We start from the raw sequence: 17,274 nt of genomic DNA, 5'->3' as shown, positions 1-17,274 counted from the left end.
AAAAAGGTTCTGAGAACAGATGTCGCAGTCAAGGGCTCGTCCGGGATGTGAACCCAGGACATGTCGCACCCAACGCGAGAATCATACCCCTAGACCAACGAGCCTCGCGTCTGGTGGGTTTGTAATGAGTTCAGCCCTACTATTCAAATGAAGAACAAGAACTTCAGTCATTCTCAAATTGAGAAATTCATGTTGTGTAAATTTCCGACAAAAACATTAATGTGAGGACATACTCCATTGACAGAGAAAGGTTGTGGTTTCCAGATGTGCAAAACACGAGTGAGTGGAATCTTGTCTCGTCTAGTAACAACTTTCACAGCAAAACTTGCATCTGGTCTTGTGGTTACACGTGGAAAGCGTTACATCCTCTCTTCTCATAGACATTGAATTTAGCATTCAGGGCTCGTCCGGAGACCTCTCACACCCTAAGCGACAATCATTCCCCTAGACCAAGGCTAGTGAAGGCAAAATATGATACAGTCAGCTCTTGACTTTTGAAAGTCGGGTTTTCCAAATCGGCAAAACATCAGTACTTGGCATCTTGTGTCGTGTACTAACTAAAGTTTCCTGTGTTTGCACAAGGAAAAAATGCAATTACTCTGTCAAAGTTTGTGGTGCTCAAACCCACAATTCCTCATAAAGCTTGCTATGGTAAGGCTGTTTTCATACTTATCGACTTTCATAGGTGAAAGTTTTCCTGAGAATAGATCTGTGGAATAGATGTCGCAGTCAAGGGCTCGTCCAGGATTTGAACCCGGGACCTCTCGCACCCTAAGCGAGAATCATACCCCTAGACCAACGAGCCATTTAAAGACAAGTGAATTGCAGAGTTTGTAAACTAATATCCCATTTGTAGACAGAATTTACTCACCTTTAGATTGGCCAATTTGTGTATTGGCAACCTCACTACATTGAAAGTGTTACCATCTCTTTTCTTGTATGCATCTCAATGAACTTGAGGAGAGCATTTGAACTCTCTTTTGAGAGAGTATATCCAAAAATCTCCTCTTTGGTCTTCCTCTAGACCTCTTGCCTGGCAGCTCCAACCTCAGCATCCTTCTACCGACATATTGACAGTCTCTCCTCTTAACATGTCCAAACCACCTCAATCTGGCCTCTCTGACTTTATCTCCAAAACATCTAACATGAGCTGTCCCTCTGATGTACTCATGCCTGATCCTATCCATCCTCGTCACTCCCAATGAGAACCTCAACATCTTAAGCTATGCTACCTCCAGCTCTGCCTCCTGTCTTTTCTACAGTGCCACTGTCTCTAAGCCGAACAACATCGCTGGTCTCACCACCGTCTTGAACACCTTTGCTTTCATTCTCGCTGATACTCTTTTATGGCAAAACACACCTGACACTTGTCTCCACCCGTTCCAACCTGCTTGCACTCGCCTCTTCACGTCACGTCTACTGTCAGTCCTACGTTCTTAGCTTTCCTCTTCTCTCTCTGTCTACAAACAAACCTTCCTCCTCTCATTCTTCGACCAACAGTAGGCTTGCATTCTGAGACTGAAGTGGCCTATTGGGATGATATGGTACCATGAGGTCTTTTAGATATGATGGAGCTTGACCCTTTAGAGCTTTATATGTAAGAAGCAGGGTTTTACATTCTGTTCTAGATTTGTTGAGAAGCCAATGGAAAGAAGCTAGTGAAGGCAATATATGATACAGTCCGCACTTTTGCTGCAAATAGTTTGCTTCATTGAAAGTGACACCTTCTCGCTAAATGTTTGCACCTCAGTGTATTCTACAATGGCATTTTAGTATACTGCATTGACCTTACTTACTTACTCTGTCAAATTTTGTGGTGCTCTAACCCACAATTCCTCATAAAGCTTGCTATGGTAAGGCTGTTTTCATACTTGTCGACTTTCATAGGTGAAAGTTTTCCTGAGAACAGATCTGTGGAATAGATGTCGCAGTCAAGGGCTCGTCCGGGATTTGAACCCGGGACCTCTCGCACCCTAAGCGAGAATCATACCCGTAGACCAACGAGCCACATAAAGACAAGCGAATTGCAGAGTTTGTAAACTAATATCCCATTTGTAGACAGAATTTACTCACCTTTAGATTGGCCAATTTGTGTATTGGCAACCTCACTACATTGAAAGTGTTACCATCTCTTTTCTTGTATGCATCTCAATGAACTTGAGGAGAGCATTTGAACTCTCTTTTGAGAGAGTATGTCCAAAAAGCTCCTCTTTGTTCTTCCTCTAGACCTCTTGCCTGGCAGCTCCAACCTCAGCATCCTTCTACCGACATATTGACAGTCTCTCCTCTGAACATGTCCAAACCACCTCAATCTGGCCTCTCTGACTTTATCTCCAAAACATCTAACATGAGCTGTCCCTCTGATGTACTCATGCCTGATCCTATCCATCCTCGTCACTCCCAATGAGAACCTCAACATCTTAAGCTATGCTACCTCCAGCTCTGCCTCCTGTCTTTTCTACAGTGCCACTGTCTCTAAGCCGAAAAACATCGCTGGTCTCACCACTGTCTTGAACACCTTTGCTTTCATTCTCGCTGATACTCTTTTATCGCAAAATATACCTGACACTTTTCTCCACCCGTTCCAACCTGCTTGCACTCGCCTCTTCACGTCACGTCTACTGTCAGTCCTACGTTCTTAGCTTTCCTCTTCTCTCTCTGTCTACAAACAAACCTTCCTCCTCTCATTCTTCGACCAACAGTAGGCTTGCATTCTGAGACTGAAGTGGCCTATTGGGATGATATGGTACCATGAGGTCTTTTAGATATGATGGAGCTTGACCCTTTAGAGCTTTATATGTAAGAAGCAGGGTTTTACATTCTGTTCTAGATTTGTTGAGAAGCCAATGGAAAGAAGCTAGTGAAGGCAATATATGATACAGTCCGCACTTTTGCTGCAAATAGTTTGCTTCATTGAAAGTGACACCTTCTCGCTAAATGTTTGCACCTCAGTGTATTCTACAATGGCATTTTAGTATACTGCATTGACCTTACTTACTTACTCTGTCAAATTTTGTGGTGCTCAAACCCACAATTCCTCATAAAGCTTGCTATGGTAAGGCTGTTTTCATACTTGTCGACTTTCATAGGTGAAAGTTTTCCTGAGAACAGATCTGTGGAATAGATGTCGCAGTCAAGGGCTCGTCCGGGATTTGAACCCGGGACCTCTCGCACCCTAAGCGAGAATCATACCCCTAGACCAACGAGCCACATAAAGACAAGCGAATTGCAGAGTTTGTAAACTAATATCCCATTTGTAGACAGAATTTACTCACCTTTAGATTGGCCAATTTGTGTATTGGCAACCTCACTACATTGAAAGTGTTACCATCTCTTTTCTTGTATGCATCTCAATGAACTTGAGGAGAGCATTTGAACTCTCTTTTGAGAGAGTATGTCCAAAAAGCTCCTCTTTTGTTTTCCTCTAGACCTCTTGCCTGGCAGCTCCAACCTCAGCATCCTTCTACCGACATATTGACAGTCTCTCCTCTGAACATGTCCAAACCACCTCAATCTGGCCTCTCTGACTTTATCTCCAAAACATCTAACATGAGCTGTCCCTCTGATGTACTCATGCCTGATCCTATCCATCCTCGTCACTCCCAATGAGAACCTCAACATCTTAAGCTATGCTACCTCCAGCTCTGCCTCCTGTCTTTTCTACAGTGCCACTGTCTCTAAGCCGAAAAACATCGCTGGTCTCACCACCGTCTTGAACACCTTTGCTTTCATTCTCGCTGATACTCTTTTATGGCAAAACACACCTGACACTTGTCTCCACCCGTTCCAACCTGCTTGCACTCGCCTCTTCACGTCACGTCTACTGTCAGTCCTACGTTCTTAGCTTTCCTCTTCTCTCTCTGTCTACAAACAAACCTTCCTCCTCTCATTCTTCGACCAACAGTAGGCTTGCATTCTGAGACTGAAGTGGCCTATTGGGATGATATGGTACCATGAGGTCTTTTAGATATGATGGAGCTTGACCCTTTAGAGCTTTATATGTAAGAAGCAGGGTTTTACATTCTGTTCTAGATTTGTTGAGAAGCCAATGGAAAGAAGCTAGTGAAGGCAATATATGATACAGTCCGCACTTTTGCTGCAAATAGTTTGCTTCATTGAAAGTGACACCTTCTCGCTAAATGTTTGCACCTCAGTGTATTCTACAATGGCATTTTAGTATACTGCATTGACCTTTAAAAGTCATAGGTATCAGATCGGCAACACATCCATGCTTGGAATGGAAAACATGCAATTACTCTGTCAAATTTCGTGGTGCTCAAACCCACAATTCCTCATAAAGCTTGGTATAGTAAGGCTGTTTTTATACTTGTCAACTTTCGTAGGTGAAAGTCTTCCTAAAAAGGGTCTGTGGAATAGATGTCGCAGTCAAGGGCTCGTCCGGGATTTGATCCCTGGACCTCTCGCACCCAAAGCGAGAATCATACCCCTAGACCAACGAGCCTCGTGTCCGGTAGTTTTGAATTGAGTTCAGCCGTACTATCCAAATGAAGAACAAGAACTTCAGTCATTCTCAAACTGAGAAATTCATGTTGTGTAAATTTCCGACAAAAACATTAATGTGAGGACATACTCCATTGACAGAGAAAGGTTGTGGTTTCCAGATCAGCAAAACACGAGTGAGTGGAATCTTGTCTCGTTCTAGTAACAACTTTCACAGCAACAGTTGCATCTGGTCTTGTGGTTACACGTGGAAAGCGTTACATCTTCTCTTCTCATAGACATTGAATTTAGCATTCAGGGCTCGTCCGGAGACTTCTCACACCCTAAGCGAGAATCATTCCCCTAGACCAAGGCTAGTGAAGGCAAAATTTGAATTTACAGAATTTACTCACCTTTAGATTGGCCAATTTGTGTTTTGGCAACCTCACTACATTTAAAGTGTTACCATCTCTTTTCTTGTATGCATCTCAATGAACTTGAGGAGAGCATTTGAACTCTCTTTTGAGAGAGTATATCCAAAAATCTCCTCTTTGGTCTTCCTCTAGACCTCTTGCCTGGCAGCTCCAACCTCAGCATCCTTCTACCGACATATTGACAGTCTCTCCTCTTAACATGTCCAAACCACCTCAATCTGGCCTCTCTGACTTTATCTCCAAAACATCTAACATGAGCTGTCCCTCTGATGTACTCATGCCTGATCCTATCCATCCTCGTCACTCCCAATGAGAACCTCAACATCTTAAGCTCTGCTACCTCCAGCTCTGCCTCCTGTCTTTTCTACAGTGCCACTGTCTCTAAGCCGAAAAACATCGCTGGTCTCACCACCGTCTTGAACACCTTTGCTTTCATTCTCGCTGATACTCTTTTATCGCGAAACACACCTGACACTTTTCTCCACCCGTTCCAACCTGCTTGCACTCGCCTCTTCACGTCACGTCTACTGTCAGTCCTACGTTCTTAGCTTTCCTCTTCTCTCTCTGCCTACAAACAAACCTTCCTCTTCTCCTTCTTCGACCAACAGTAGGCTTGCATTCTGAGACTGAAGTGGCCTATTGGGATGATATGGTACCATGAGGTCTTTTAGATATGATGGAGCTTGACCCTTTAGAGCTTTATATGTAAGAAGCAGGGTTTTGCATTCTGTTCTAGATTTGTTGAGAAGCCAATGGCAAGAAGCTAGTGAAGGCAAAATATGATACAGTCAGCACTTTTGCTGCAAATAGTTTGCTTCATTGAAAGTGACACCTTCTCGCTAAATGTTTGCACCTCAGTGTATTCTACAATGGCATTTTAGTATACTGCATTGACCTTTAAAAGTCATAGGTATCAGATCGGCAACACATCCATGCTTGGAATGGAAAAAATGCAATTACTCTGTCAAAATTTGTGGTGCTCAAACCCACAATTCCTCATAAAGCTAGGTATAGTAAGGCTGTTTTTTTATTTGTCGACTTTCGTAGGTGAAAGTCTTCCTAAAAAGGGTCTGTGGAATAGATGTCGCAGTCAAGGGCTCGTCCGGGATTTGAACCCGGGACCTCTCGCACCCAAAGCGAGAATCATACCCCTAGACCAACAAGCCTCGTGTCCGGTGGTTTTGTATTGAGTTCAGCCCTACTATCCAAATGAAGAACAAGAACTTCAGTCATTCTCAAACTGAGAAATTCATGTTGTGTAAATTTCCGACAAAAACATTAATGTGAGGACATGCTCCATTCACAGAGAAAGGTTGTGGTTTCCAGATGAGCAAAACACGAGTGAGTGGAATCTTGTCTCGTCTAGTAACAACTTTCACAGCAAAACTTGCATCTGGTCTTGTGGTTACACGTGGAAAGCGTTACATCCTCTCTTCTCATAGACATTTAATTTAGCATTCAGGGCTCGTCCGGAGACCTCTCACACCCTAAGCGAGAATCATTCCACTAGACCAAGGCTAGTGAAGGCAAAATATGATACAGTCAGCTCTTGACTTTTGAAAGTCGGGTTTTCCAAATCGGCAAAACATCAATACTTGGCATCTTGTGTCGTGTACTAACTAAAGTTTCCTGTGTTTGCACAAGGAAAAAATGCAATTACTCTGTCAAAGTTTTTGGTGCTCAAACCCACAATTCCTCATAAAACTTGGTATGGAAAGCCTGTTTTCATACTTGTCAACTTTCATAGGAGAAAGTTTTCCTGAAAAGGGTCAGTGGAATAGATGTCGCAGTCAAGGGCTCGTCCGGGATTTGAACCCGGGACCTCTCGCACCCTAAGCGAGAATCATACCCATAGACCAACGAGCCATATAAAGACAAGCGAATTGCAGAGTTTGTAAACTAATATCCCATTTGTAGACAGAATTTACTCACCTTTAGATTGGCCAATTTGTGTATTGGCAACCTCACTACATTGAAAGTGTTACCATCTCTTTTCTTGTATGCATGTCAATGAACTTGAGGAGAGCATTTGAACTCTCTTTTGAGAGAGTATATCCAAAAATCTCCTCTTTGGTCTTCCTCTAGACCTCTTGCCTGGCAGCTCCAACCTCAGCAACCTTCTACCGACATATTGACAGTCTCTCCTCTGAACATGTCCAAACCACCTCAATCTGGCCTCTCTGACTTTATCTCCAAAACATCTAACATGAGCTGTCCCTCTGATGTACTCATGCCTGATCCTATCCATCCTCGTCACTCCCAATGAGAACCTCAACATCTTAAGCTAGGCGACCTCCAGCTCTGCCTCCTGTCTTTTCTACAGTGCCACTGTCTCTAAGCCGAAAAACATCGCTGGTCTCACCACTGTCTTGAACACCTTTGCTTTCATTCTCGCTGATACTCTTTTATCGCAAAACACACCTGACACTTTTCTCCACCCGTTCCAACCTGCTTGCACTCGCCTCTTCACGTCACGTCTACTGTCAGTCCTACGTTCTTAGCTTTCCTCTTCTCTCTCTGTCTACAAACAAACCTTCCTCCTCTCCTTCTTCGACCAACAGTAGGCTTGCACTCTGAGACTGAAGTGGCCTATTGGGATGATATGGTACCATGAGGTCTTTTAGATATGATGGAGCTTGACCCTTTAGAGCTTTATATGTAAGAAGCAGGGTTTTACATTCTGTCCTAGATTTGTTGAGAAGCCAATGGAAAGAAGCTAGTGAAGGCAAAATATGATACAGTCCGCACTTTTGCTGCAAATAGTTTGCTTCATTGAAAGTGACACCTTCTCGCTAAATGTTTGCACCTCAGTGTATTCTACAATGGCATTTTAGTATACTGCATTGACCTTTAAAAGTCATAGGTATCAGATCGGCAACACATCCATGCTTGGAATGGAAAAAAGGCAGTTACTCTGTCAAATTTTGTGCAGTGTACAGTGCCACTGTCTCTAAGCCGAAAAACATCGCTGGTCTCACCACCGTCTTGAACACCTTTGCTTTGATTCTTGCTGATACTCTTTTATCGCAAAACACACCTGACACTTTTCTTCACCAGTTCCAACCTGCTTGCACTCGCCTCTTCACGTCACGTCTATATTCAGTCCCACGTTTTTAGCTTTCCTTTTCTCTCTCTGCCTACAAACAAACATTCCTCCTCTCCTTCTTCGACCAACAGTAGGCTTGCATTCTGAGACTGAAGTGGCCTATTGGGATGATATGGTACCATGAGGTCTTTTAGATGTGATGGAGCTTGACCCTTTTGTGGTGCTCAAACCCACAATTCCTCATAAAGCTTGCTATGGTAAGGCTGTTTTCATACTTGTCAACTTTCGTAGGTGAAAGTTTTCCTGAGAACAGATCTGTGGAATAGATGTCGCAGTCAAGGGCTCGTCCAGGATTTGAACCTGGGACCTCTCGCACCCTAAGCGAGAATCATACCCCTAGACCAACGAGCCACATAAAGACAAGCGAATTGCAGAGTTTGTAAACTAATATCCCATTTGTAGACAGAATTTACTCACCTTTAGATTGGCCAATTTGTGCTACCTCAAGCTCTGCCTCCTGTCTTTTCTACAGTGCCACTGTCTCTAAGCCGAAAAACATCGCTGGTCTCACCACTGTCTTGAACACCTTTGCTTTCATTCTCGCTGATACTCTTTTATTGCAAAACACACCTGACACTTTTCTCCACCCGTTCCAACCTGCTTGCACTCGCCTCTTCACGTCACGTCTACTGTCAGTCCTACGTTCTTAGCTTTCCTCTTCTCTCTCTGTCTACAAACAAACCTTCCTCCTCTCCTTCTTCGACCAACAGTAGGCTTGCATTCTGAGACTGAAGTGGCCTATTGGGATGATATGGTACCATGAGGTCTTTTAGATATGATGGAGCTTGAATCTTTAGAGCTTTATATGTAAGAAGCAGGGTTTTACATTCTGTTCGAGATTTGTTGAGAAGCCAATGGAAAGAAGCTAGTGAAGGCAAAATATGATACAGTCCGCACTTTTGCTGCAAATAGTTTGCTTCATTGAAAGTGACACCTTCTCGCTAAATGTTTGCACCTCAGTGTATTCTACAATGGCATTTTAGTATACTGCATTGACCTTTAAAAGTCATAGGTATCAGATCGGCAACACATCCATGCTTGGAATGGAAAAAATGAAATTACTCTGTCAAATTTTGGGGTGCTCAAACCCACAATTCCTCATAAAGCTTGCTATGGTAAGGCTGTTTTCATACTTGTCGACTTTCATAGGTGAAAGTTTTCCTGAGAACAGATCTGTGGAATAGATGTCGCAGTCAAGGGCTCGTCCGGGATTTGAACCCGGGACCTCTCGCACCCAAAGCGAGAATCATACCCCTAGACCAACGAGCCATATAAAGATGAGCGAATTGCAGAGTTTGTGAACTACTACCCCATTTGTAGACAGAATTTACTCACCTTTAGATTGGCCAATTTGTGTATTGGCAACCTCACTACATTGAAAGTGTTACCATCTCTTTTCTTGTATGCATCTCAATGAACTTGAGGAGAGCATTTGAACTCTCTTTTGAGAGAGTATGTCCAAAAAGCTCCTCTTTGTTCTTCCTCTAGACCTCTTGCCTGGCAGCTCCAACCTCAGCATCCTTCTACCGACATATTGACAGTCTCTGTTCTGAACATGTCCAAACCACCTCAATCTGGCCTCTCTGACTTTATCTCCAAAACATCTAACATGAGCTGTCCCTCTGATGTACTCATGCCTGATCCCATCCATCCTCGTCACTCCCAATGAGAACCTCAACATCTTAAGCTCTGCTACCTCCAGCTCTGCCTCCTGTCTTTTCTACAGTGCCACTGTCTCTAAGCCGAAAAACATCGCTGGTCTCACCACCTTCTTGAACACCTTTGCTTTCATTCTCGCTGATAATCTTTTATCGCAAAACACACCTGACCCTTTTCTCCACCCGTTCCAACCTGCTTGCACTCGCCTCTTCACGTCACGTCTACTGTCAGTTCTATGTTCTTAGCTTTCCTCTTCTCTCTCTGCCTACAAACAAACCTTCCTCCTCTCCTTCTTCGACCAACAGTAGGCTTGCATTCTGAGACTGAAGTGGCCTATTGGGATGATATGGTACCATGAGGTCTTTTAGATATGATGGAGCTTGACCCTTTAGAGCTTTAAATGTAAGAAGCAGGGTTTTACATTCTGTTCTAGATTTGTTGAGAAGCCAATGGAAAGAAGCTAGTGAAGGCAAAATATGATACAGTCAGCACTTTTGCTGCAAATAGTTTGCTTCATTGAAAGTGACACCTTCTCGCTAAATGTTTGCACCTCAGTGTATTCTACAATGGCATTTTAGTATACTGCATTGACCTTTAAAAGTTATAGGTATCAGATCGGCAACACATCCATGCTTGGAATGGAAAAAATGCAATTACTCTGTCAAATTTTGTGGTGCTCAAACCCACAATTCCTCATAAAGCTAGGTATAGTAAGGCTGTTTTTATACTTGTCGACTTTCGTAGGTGAAAGTCTTCCTAAAAAGGGTCTGTGGAATAGATGTCGCAGTCAAGGGCTCGTCCGGGATTTGAACCCGGGACCTCTCGCAATTTGTGTATTGGCAACCTCACTACATTGAAAGTGTTACCATCTCTTTTCTTGTATGCATCTCAATGAACTTGAGGAGAGCATTTGAACTCTCTTTTGAGAGAGTATATCCAAAAATCTCCTCTTTGGTCTTCCTCTAGACCTCTTGCCTGGCAGCTCCAACCTCAGCATCCTTTATCCGATATACTGTTTTCACCATCTCTCCTCTGAATAAGTCCAAACCACTTCAATCTAGCCTCTCTGACTTTATCTCCAAAACATCTAACATAAGCTGTCCCTCTGATGTACTCATGCCCGATCCTATCCATCCTTGTCACTCCCAATGAGAACCTCAACATCTTAAGCTCTGCTACCTCCAGCTCTGCCTCCTGTCTTTTCTACAGAAGCCAATGGCAAGAAGCTAGTGAAGGCAAAATATGATACAGTCAGCACTTTTGCTGCAAATAGTTTGCTTCATTGAAAGTGACACCTTCTCGCTAAATTTTTGCACCTCAGTGTATTCTACAATGGCATTTTAGTATACTGCATTGACCTTTAAAAGTCATAGGTATCAGATCGGCAACACATCCATGCTTGGAATGGAAAACATGCAATTACTCTGTCAAATTTCGTGGTGCTCAAACCCACAATTCCTCGTAAAGCTTGGTATTGTAAGGCTGTTTTTATACTTGTCGACTTTCGTAGGTGAAAGTCTTCCTAAAAACGGTGTGTGGAATAGATGTCGCAGTCAAGGGCTCGTCCGGGATTTGATTCCTGGACCTCTCGCAACCAAAGCGAGAATCATACCCCTAGACCAACGAGCCTCGCGTCCAGTGGGCTTGTAATGAGTTCAGCCCTACTATCCAAATGAAGAACAAGAACTTCAGTCATTCTCAAACTGAGAAATTCATGTTGTGTAAATTTCCGACAAAAACATTAATGTGAGGACATACTCCATTGACAGAGAAAGGTTGTGGTTTCCAGATCAGCAAAACACGAGTGAGTGGAATCTTGTCTCGTTCTAGTAACAACTTTCACAGCAACACTTGCATCTGGTCTTGTGGTTACACGTGGAAAGCGTTACATCTTCTTTTCTCATAGACATTGAATTTAGCATTCAGGGCTCGTCCGGAGACTTCTCACACCCTAAGCGAGAATCATTCCCCTAGACCAAGGCTAGTGAAGGCAAAATATGATACAGTCAGCTCTTGACTTTTGAAAGTCGGGTTTTCCAAATCGGCAAAACATCAAGACTTGGCATCTTGTGTCGTGTACTAACTAAAGTTTCCTGTGTTTGAACAAGGAAAAAGTGCAATTACTCTGTCAAAGTTTGTGGTGCTCAAACCCACAATTCCTCATAAAGCTTGCTATGGTAAGGCTGTTTTCGTACTTGTCGACTTTCATAGGTGAAAGTTTTCATGAGAATAGATCTGTGGAATAGATGTCGCAGTCAAGGGCTCGTCCTGGATTTGAACCCGTGACCTCTCGCACCCTAAGCGAGAATCATACCCCTAGACCAACGAGCCACATAAAGACAAGCGAATTGCAGAGTTTGTAAACTAATATCCCATTTGTAGACAGAATTTACTCACCTTTAGATTGGCCAATTTGTGTATTGGCAATCTCACTACATTGAAAGTGTTACCATCTCTTTTCTTGTATGCATCTCAATGAACTTGAGGAGAGCATTTGAACTCTCTTTTGAGAGAGTATATTCAAAAATCTCCTCTTAGTTCTTCCTCTAGACCTCTTGCCTCGCAGCTCCAACCTCAGCATCCTTCTACCGACATATTGACAGTCTCTCCTCTGAACATGTCCAAACCACCTCAATCTGGCCTCTCTGACTTTATCTCCAAAACATCTAACATGAGCTGTCCCTCTGATGTACTCATGCCTGATCCTAATCAACCTCGTCACTCCCAATGAGAACCTCAACATCTTAAGCTATGCTACCTCCAGCTCTGCCTCCTGTCTTTTCTACAGTGCCACTGTCTCTAAGCCGAAAAACATCGCTGGTCTCACCACCGTCTTGAACACCTTTGCTTTCATTCTCGCTGATACTCTTTTATCGCAAAACACACCTGACACTTTTCTCCACCCGTTCCAACCTGCTTGCACTCGCCTCTTCACGTCACGTCTACTGTCAGTCCTACGTTCTTAGCTTTCCTCTTCTCTCTCTGCCTACAAACAAACCTTCCTCCTCTCCTTCTTCGACCAACAGTAGGCTTGCATTCTGAGACTGAAGTGGCCTATTGGGATGATATGGTACCATGAGGTCTTTTAGATATGATGGAGCTTGACCCTTTAGAGCTTTAAATGTAAGAAGCAGGGTTTTACATTCTGTTCTAGATTTGTTGAGAAGCCAATGGAAAGAAGCTAGTGAAGGCAAAATATGATACAGTCCGCACTTTTGCTGCAAATAGTTTGCTTCATTGAAAGTGACACCTTCTCGCTAAATGTTTGCACCTCAGTGTATTCTACAATGGCATTTTAGTATACTGCATTGACCTTTAAAAGTCATAGGTATCAGATCGGCAACACATCCATGCTTGGAATGGAAAAAATGCAATTACTCTGTCAAAATTTGTGGTGCTCAAACCCAAAATTCCTCATAAAGCTAGGTATAGTAAGGCTGTTTTTATACTTGTCGACTTTCGTAGGTGAAAGTCTTCCTAAAAAGGGTCTGTGGAATAGATGTCGCAGTCAAGGGCTCGTCCGGGATTTGAACCCGGGACCTCTCGCACCCAAAGCGAGAATCATACCCCTAGACCAACGAGCCTCGTGTCCAGTGGTTTTGTATTGAGTTCAGCCCTACTATCCAAATGAAGAACAAGAACTTCAGTCATTCTCAAACTGAGAAATTCATGTTGTGTAAATTTCCGACAAAAACATTAATGTGAGGACATGCTCCATTCACAGAGAAAGGTTGTGGTTTCCAGATGAGCAAAACACGAGTGAGTGGAATCTTGTCTCGTCTAGTAACAACTTTCACAGCAACACTTGCATCTGGTCTTGTGGTTACACGTGGAAAGCGTTACATCCTCTCTTCTCATAGACATTTAATTTAGCATTCAGGGCTCGTCCGGAGACCTCTCACACCCTAAGCGAGAATCATTCCACTAGACCAAGGCTAGTGAAGGCAAAATATGATACAGTCAGCTCTTGACTTTTGAAAGTCGGGTTTTCCAAATCGGCAAAACATCAATACTTGGCATCTTGTGTCGTGTACTAACTAAAGTTTCCTGTGTTTGCACAAGGAAAAAATGCAATTACTCTGTCAAAGTTTTTGGTGCTCAAACCCACAATTCCTCATAAAACTTGGTATGGAAAGCCTGTTTTCATACTTGTCAACTTTCATAGGAGAAAGTTTTCCTGAAAAGGGTCAGTGGAATAGATGTCGCAGTCAAGGGCTCGTCCGGGATTTGAACCCGGGACCTCTCGCACCCTAAGCGAGAATCATACCCCTAGACCAACGAGCCATATAAAGACAAGCGAATTGCAGAGTTTGTAAACTAATATCCCATTTGTAGACAGAATTTACTCACCTTTAGATTGGCCAATTTGTGTATTGGCAACCTCACTACATTGAAAGTGTTACCATCTCTTTTCTTGTATGCATGTCAATGAACTTGAGGAGAGCATTTGAACTCTCTTTTGAGAGAGTATATCCAAAAATCTCCTCTTTGGTCTTCCTCTAGACCTCTTGCCTGGCAGCTCCAACCTCAGCATCCTTCTACCGACATATTGACAGTCTCTCCTCTGAACATGTCCAAACCACCTCAATCTGGCCTCTCTGACTTTATCTCCAAAACATCTAACATGAGCTGTCCCTCTGATGTACTCATGCCTGATCCTATCCATCCTCGTCACTCCCAATGAGAACCTCAACATCTTAAGCTAGGCGACCTCCAGCTCTGCCTCCTGTCTTTTCTACAGTGCCACTGTCTCTAAGCCGAAAAACATCGCTGGTCTCACCACTGTCTTGAACACCTTTGCTTTCATTCTCGCTGATACTCTTTTATCGCAAAACACACCTGACACTTTTCTCCACCCGTTCCAACCTGCTTGCACTCGCCTCTTCACGTCACGTCTACTGTCAGTCCTACGTTCTTAGCTTTCCTCTTCTCTCTCTGTCTACAAACAAACCTTCCTCCTCTCCTTCTTCGACCAACAGTAGGCTTGCACTCTGAGACTGAAGTGGCCTATTGGGATGATATGGTACCATGAGGTCTTTTAGATATGATGGAGCTTGACCCTTTAGAGCTTTATATGTAAGAAGCAGGGTTTTACATTCTGTTCTAGATTTGTTGAGAAGCCAATGGAAAGAAGCTAGTGAAGGCAAAATATGATACAGTCCGCACTTTTGCTGCAAATAGTTTGCTTCATTGAAAGTGACACCTTCTCGCTAAATGTTTGCACCTCAGTGTATTCTACAATCGCATTTTAGTATACTGCATTGACCTTTAAAAGTCATAGGTATCAGATCGGCAACACATCCATGCTTGGAATGGAAAAAAGGCAGTTACTCTGTCAAATTTTGTGCAGTGTACAGTGCCACTGTCTCTAAGCCGAAAAACATCGCTGGTCTCACCACCGTCTTGAACACCTTTGCTTTCATTCTTGCTGATACTCTTTTATCGCAAAACACACCTGACACTTTTCTTCACCAGTTCCAACCTGCTTGCACTCGCCTCTTCACGTCACGTCTACATTCAGTCCCACGTTTTTAGCTTTCCTTTTCTCTCTCTGCCTACAAACAAACATTCCTCCTCTCCTTCTTCGACCAACAGTAGGCTTGCATTCTGAGACTGAAGTGGCCTATTGGGATGATATGGTACCATGAGGTCTTTTAGATGTGATGGAGCTTGACCCTTTTGTGGTGCTCAAACCCACAATTCCTCATAAAGCTTGCTATGGTAAGGCTGTTTTCATACTTGTCAACTTTCATAGGTGAAAGTTTTCCTGAGAACAGATCTGTGGAATAGATGTCGCAGTCAAGGGCTCGTCCAGGATTTGAACCTGGGACCTCTCGCACCCTAAGCGAGAATCATACCCCTAGACCAACGAGCCACATAAAGACAAGCGAATTGCAGAGTTTGTAAACTAATATCCCATTTGTAGACAGAATTTACTCACCTTTAGATTGGCCAATTTGTGCTACCTCAAGCTCTGCCTCCTGTCTTTTCTACAGTGCCACTGTCTCTAAGCCGAAAAACATCGCTGGTCTCACCACTGTCTTGAACACCTTTGCTTTCATTCTCGCTGATACTCTTTTATTGCAAAACACACCTGACACTTTTCTCCACCCGTTCCAACCTGCTTGCACTCGCCTCTTCACGTCACGTCTACTGTCAGTCCTACGTTCTTAGCTTTCCTCTTCTCTCTCTGTCTACAAACAAACCTTCCTCCTCTCCTTCTTCGACCAACAGTAGGCTTGCATTCTGAGACTGAAGTGGCCTATTGGGATGATATGGTACCATGAGGTCTTTTAGATATGATGGAGCTTGAATCTTTAGAGCTTTATATGTAAGAAGCAGGGTTTTACATTCTGTTCGAGATTTGTTGAGAAGCCAATGGAAAGAAGCTAGTGAAGGCAAAATATGATACAGTCCGCACTTTTGCTGCAAATAGTTTGCTTCATTGAAAGTGACACCTTCTCGCTAAATGTTTGCACCTCAGTGTATTCTACAATGGCATTTTAGTATACTGCATTGACCTTACTTACTTACTCTGTCAAATTTTGTGGTGCTCTAACCCACAATTCCTCATAAAGCTTGCTATGGTAAGGCTGTTTTCATACTTGTCGACTTTCATAGGTGAAAGTTTTCCTGAGAACAGATCTGTGGAATAGATGTCGCAGTCAAGGGCTCGTCCGGGATTTGAACCCGGGACCTCTCGCACCCAAAGCGAGAATCATACCCCTAGACCAACGAGCCATATAAAGATGAGCGAATTGCAGAGTTTGTGAACTACTACCCCATTTGTAGACAGAATTTACTCACCTTTAGATTGGCCAATTTGTGTATTGGCAACCTCACTACATTGAAAGTGTTACCATCTCTTTTCTTGTATGCATCTCAATGAACTTGAGGAGAGCATTTGAACTCTCTTTTGAGAGAGTATATCTAAAAATCTCCTCTTTGTTCTTCCTCTAGACCTCTTGCCTGGCAGCTCCAACCTCAGCATCCTTCCTTCTGGTGCTCAAACCCACAATTCCTCATAAAGCTTGGTATAGTAAGGCTGTTTTTATACTTGTCAACTTTCGTAGGTGAAAGTCTTCCTAAAAAAGGTCTGTGGAATAGATGTCGCAGTCGAGGGCTCGTCCGGGATTTGAACCCGGGACCTCTCGCACCCAAAGCGAGAATCATAACCCTAGACCAACGAGCCTCGTGTCCGGTGGCTTTGTATTGAGTTCAGCCGTACTATCCAAATGAAGAACAAGAACTTCAGTCATTCTCAAACTGAGAAATTCATGTTGTGTAAATTTCCGACAAAAACATTAATGTGAGGACATACTCCATTGACAGAGAAAGGTTGTGGTTTCCAGATGAGCAAAACACGAGTGAGTGGAATCTTGTCTCGTCTAGTAACAACTTTCACAGCAAAACTTGCATCTCGTCTTTTTGTTACACGTGGAAAGCGTTACATCCTCTCTTCTCATAGACATTGAATTTAGCATTCAGGGCTCGTCCGGAGACCTCTCACACCCTAAGCGAGAATCATTCCCCTAGACCAAGGCTAGTGAAGGCAAAATATGAATTTACAGAATTTACTCACCTTTAGATTGGCCAATTTGTGTTTTGGCAACCTCACTACATTGAAAGTGTTAC

At 43.3% G+C, this 17,274-nt stretch overlaps 13 non-coding genes across 13 annotated transcripts; all 13 read right to left on the bottom strand.

The window, feature by feature from the left end:
* Positions 1–733: 733 nt before the first annotated feature.
* trnap-agg (transfer RNA proline (anticodon AGG)) lies at positions 734–805 on the bottom strand. The gene has a single exon. It is a non-coding gene; the product is annotated as a tRNA-Pro (tRNA).
* Positions 806–1,935: 1,130 nt separating this feature from the next.
* On the bottom strand, positions 1,936–2,007 carry trnap-agg (transfer RNA proline (anticodon AGG)). The gene has a single exon. It is a non-coding gene; the product is annotated as a tRNA-Pro (tRNA).
* A 1,130-nt stretch (positions 2,008–3,137) lies between these two features.
* Positions 3,138–3,209, bottom strand: trnap-agg (transfer RNA proline (anticodon AGG)). Its single transcript has one exon. It is a non-coding gene; the product is annotated as a tRNA-Pro (tRNA).
* Positions 3,210–4,390: 1,181 nt separating this feature from the next.
* trnap-ugg (transfer RNA proline (anticodon UGG)) lies at positions 4,391–4,462 on the bottom strand. Its single transcript has one exon. It is a non-coding gene; the product is annotated as a tRNA-Pro (tRNA).
* Positions 4,463–5,968: 1,506 nt separating this feature from the next.
* Positions 5,969–6,040, bottom strand: trnap-ugg (transfer RNA proline (anticodon UGG)). Its single transcript has one exon. It is a non-coding gene; the product is annotated as a tRNA-Pro (tRNA).
* Positions 6,041–6,668: 628 nt separating this feature from the next.
* trnap-agg (transfer RNA proline (anticodon AGG)) lies at positions 6,669–6,740 on the bottom strand. The gene has a single exon. It is a non-coding gene; the product is annotated as a tRNA-Pro (tRNA).
* A 1,519-nt stretch (positions 6,741–8,259) lies between these two features.
* On the bottom strand, positions 8,260–8,331 carry trnap-agg (transfer RNA proline (anticodon AGG)). Its single transcript has one exon. It is a non-coding gene; the product is annotated as a tRNA-Pro (tRNA).
* Positions 8,332–9,177: 846 nt separating this feature from the next.
* Positions 9,178–9,249, bottom strand: trnap-ugg (transfer RNA proline (anticodon UGG)). Its single transcript has one exon. It is a non-coding gene; the product is annotated as a tRNA-Pro (tRNA).
* A 3,902-nt stretch (positions 9,250–13,151) lies between these two features.
* Positions 13,152–13,223, bottom strand: trnap-ugg (transfer RNA proline (anticodon UGG)). The gene has a single exon. It is a non-coding gene; the product is annotated as a tRNA-Pro (tRNA).
* A 628-nt stretch (positions 13,224–13,851) lies between these two features.
* Positions 13,852–13,923, bottom strand: trnap-agg (transfer RNA proline (anticodon AGG)). Its single transcript has one exon. It is a non-coding gene; the product is annotated as a tRNA-Pro (tRNA).
* A 1,519-nt stretch (positions 13,924–15,442) lies between these two features.
* On the bottom strand, positions 15,443–15,514 carry trnap-agg (transfer RNA proline (anticodon AGG)). The gene has a single exon. It is a non-coding gene; the product is annotated as a tRNA-Pro (tRNA).
* A 794-nt stretch (positions 15,515–16,308) lies between these two features.
* On the bottom strand, positions 16,309–16,380 carry trnap-ugg (transfer RNA proline (anticodon UGG)). The gene has a single exon. It is a non-coding gene; the product is annotated as a tRNA-Pro (tRNA).
* A 379-nt stretch (positions 16,381–16,759) lies between these two features.
* Positions 16,760–16,831, bottom strand: trnap-ugg (transfer RNA proline (anticodon UGG)). Its single transcript has one exon. It is a non-coding gene; the product is annotated as a tRNA-Pro (tRNA).
* Positions 16,832–17,274: the final 443 nt, after the last annotated feature.

This window comes from Channa argus, chromosome 4, assembly GCF_033026475.1.
Source record: "Channa argus isolate prfri chromosome 4, Channa argus male v1.0, whole genome shotgun sequence".
NCBI classification, from domain to species: domain Eukaryota; kingdom Metazoa; phylum Chordata; class Actinopteri; order Anabantiformes; family Channidae; genus Channa; species Channa argus.
The sequence above is the reverse complement of the archived record's forward strand: the minus strand, read 5'-3'. Positions and strand labels throughout refer to the sequence as shown.